The sequence below is a fragment of the Echinops telfairi genome, unplaced genomic scaffold, assembly GCF_000313985.2.
Source record: "Echinops telfairi isolate 266 unplaced genomic scaffold, ASM31398v2 ScPeMD7_655;HRSCAF=1070, whole genome shotgun sequence".
In the NCBI taxonomy this organism is placed as follows: domain Eukaryota; kingdom Metazoa; phylum Chordata; class Mammalia; order Afrosoricida; family Tenrecidae; genus Echinops; species Echinops telfairi.
Window position 1 is genome coordinate 27,020,425 of NW_022104553.1, and position 3,068 is coordinate 27,023,492.

Consider the following 3,068-nt stretch of genomic DNA (forward strand, 5'->3'; position numbering starts at 1 on the left):
CCATCCATCCATCCATCCACCCACTCATCCACCCATCCATCCATCCATCCATCCATCTACCCACTCATCCATCCATCCATCCATCTACCCACTCATCCATCCATCCATCCATCCATCCACTCACCTGTCCATCCTTCTACTCACTTATCCATCAATTCATCCATCTATCTACCCACTTATCCATCTATCCATCCACTTATCTGTCCATCATCTATCATCTACCCACCTATCCATCCATTCATTTACCTATCCATCCATCTACCAATATACCTATCCACTCACATCTCCATCCATCCACCCATCCATCCACTCACCCACCCATGCACTTATCCACCCATCATTCCATCCATCAGTCTATCCATCCACCCAAATACTCACCTATCCATCCATCCATCCATCCATCCATCCATCCATCCATCCATCCATCCATCCATCCATTCATCCCTCCATCCAGGCATCAACCCACCCACCTGTCCATCCATCCAGCTACCCACCCATCCACCACCTATCCACCCATCTACCACCTATCCACCCATTGATCTATTCATCCATTCATCCACATAACTATCCTTCCATCCATCCATCCACCCACTTATCTATCCATCCACCCACCAAACCGTCCACCCATCTTTCTTTTTTTTAATTATTATTATTTTTAGTCGTTTTATTAGGGACTCATACAACTCATCACAATCCATGCATACATCAGTTGTGTAAAGCACATTTATACATTCATTGCCCTCATCATTTTCAAAACATTTTCTCTCCACTTAAGCCCCTGGCATCAGCTCCTCATATTTTCCCCTCCCTCCCCGCTCCTCCCTGCCTCTTGAGCCCTTGATCATTTATAAATTATTATTTTGTCCTATCTTGCCCTGTCCGACGTCTCCCTTCACCCACTTTTCTGTTGTCCGTCCCCCAGGGAGGAGATCACATGTAGATCCTTGTCATCGGTTCCCCCACCCATCTTTCTATCTTTCAATCTAGCTATCATCTATGCATTCATCCACTCACCTGTCCATCTAGCTACCATCCACCCATCTTTCTTTCTATCATCCCTCCACCTGTTCAGTCACTCACTCATTCATTCATTCCACACACATTTCCCGAGTACTGAACTGTTCTCAGTGGACTCGGAGACAGCGTGAACAAGACAGGCAGACTCCCTGCCCTCACCGAGGGATGCTGTCCTCACCGAGGGATGCTGTCCTCAGCCAGAGTCTGTCCGCTATCAAGTAGTCAGTGCACAGAAGAGGAGACGGGTTCTCCAGAGAACTGAAACACTGCCCAGGAGAAGGGAGGGGGCTGGCAGGAGGGAGGAAGTTGGAGTGACCGCAACTGATCAGAAACCTAAATGCCAGAAGGATCCAGGCCATCGATGGACAGGGTGGGAGGGGTCAGATCGGCGGATCTTGTAGACTGTGGAAAAGACGCGGGCTTGAGTTTGGGGCACCCTGGGGAGCAAGTGGGGTTTTCTGAGAAGTGAAGGAGTGGAGCCCATTCAGGCTACCCACAACCAGTTTCGCTGACTTCCCCAGACCTGTGGGGTTGGGGGTCCCTCTTGTCCCAGTTCTCCAGTGGGAATGCAGAGGCACCAGGAGTTTCCCTGGAGTGAGTGGGAGGATGCTGAGCACTGAGCCTGGGTCCCATCGACTGATGATGTTGTTCCCTAGAGGCAGGTGTCTCTGATGGAGACCCGTGCTGGGCAGAGTATTTGTCAGGCCAGAGACCTTGCTCACTATCCGAGTTCGCTTCTGGGTCCCTGCCCCTGCGTAGCCAGTCCCCCACAGCAGTCCCACCTGGCCGGGACCCCAAGCACCACCAGCCCATATCACAGACGAGACCATTGAGGCCCACAGAAGACAAGCACTATGCCCACTGGGGTCCCATCACCTACGAGTTGAGAAGACGTTCAGATCTCCCGGCCCCAGTGTTTCCCTCTGGACACTCTAGGGGCTCACCTTATCGGCCAGTCCTGATGGCTCAGTGAACACGGTCAAGGAGTAGGGCCAGGCACTGCTGCGGCGGGGCAGCCTGGCCCGCCCCCTCGCCCCATGCACAAGGGAGCAAAATGCTGCCTGCGACCGCCTGGGGATGGCACTGTAGGCGACCCATAGGGCTTTCATTTGGATCGCCAGGCTTTTCTTCCTAGTCAGCCAGCTCCGCGGAAACCCACTCAGTACCCAGGCAAACACACAGGCCTCCATGCAGCTGGGGCACTGCATCTATCCTGTGAAGTGTATTGGCTGGGAATCGAACCTGGGTCTCCCTGCCCGGCAGGTGAGAATCCTACCACTGAGCCATCAAGACCCCTAGCTGGAAAGCAACAAAGTCCCTGTGCAGCATGTTTTGAAGGATGGGGGGTTAGGAGTTGGGTGGGTTTTGAAGGATCAAGTGGGTTCTAGGAGGTGGGGACGGAGGGGGGAGTGAAAGCCAGGCCAGGGGGAGGGTACAGCCCCAGAGAAGGTGCCTGTCAGACAGCTGAGCTGGCAGTGCCCCTCCTTGTCCTTGGAGCCCTTCTAATGCGTCCATTTGTGTTTGGCTGAGGGTTGTATCTGTTTTTAGCCCTGCTGCCAGCACCCCCCCCAAACCCCCCCCCTCCGCTGGCTTTCTTGTTTGCTGTGGTCGAATAATGTTCCCGGACTTCCTGAGCTGTTTGTTTGAAGCGGCCCAGTATTGATTTAATCCTGCCCGCAGAAACCTGCCCCCTCCCTACCGGCCCCCTGCTCCTCAGTGGAGGGGTAGGATCTGAACAAATGCTGGGGAGGCCCTGGCAGGGCAGGTGGGGTTAGGGTTGAAGATTTGTGGGGGGGGCATGCAGAAAGCAAGGTCCACCAGGGCTTTGGCTTGCAGGTTTGGAGGGGGCTTTAAGGCCCCCCTCCAAGGGAGCCCTAGTGGTACAGGGGTTGAAGCAAGCATGACCGCCCTCCATAACCTTGGCAGCTCTTCCACAAAGATGTACAGCTTCAGAACCCCTCTGGGCAAGTCGACTCTGCCCTGCAGGGTCATGATGCGTCAGAACCCCAACTCACTGGCAGTGGGGTTTGGGTTTTTGGTAAGCCCCCCCC

At 54.0% G+C, this 3,068-nt stretch overlaps 1 protein-coding gene across 1 annotated transcript in view; it reads right to left on the reverse strand.

The window, feature by feature from the left end:
* Positions 1-3,068, reverse strand: part of CBLC (Cbl proto-oncogene C) — a 16,819-nt gene that overhangs the window by 993 nt on the left and 12,758 nt on the right. The window lies entirely within an intron of this gene.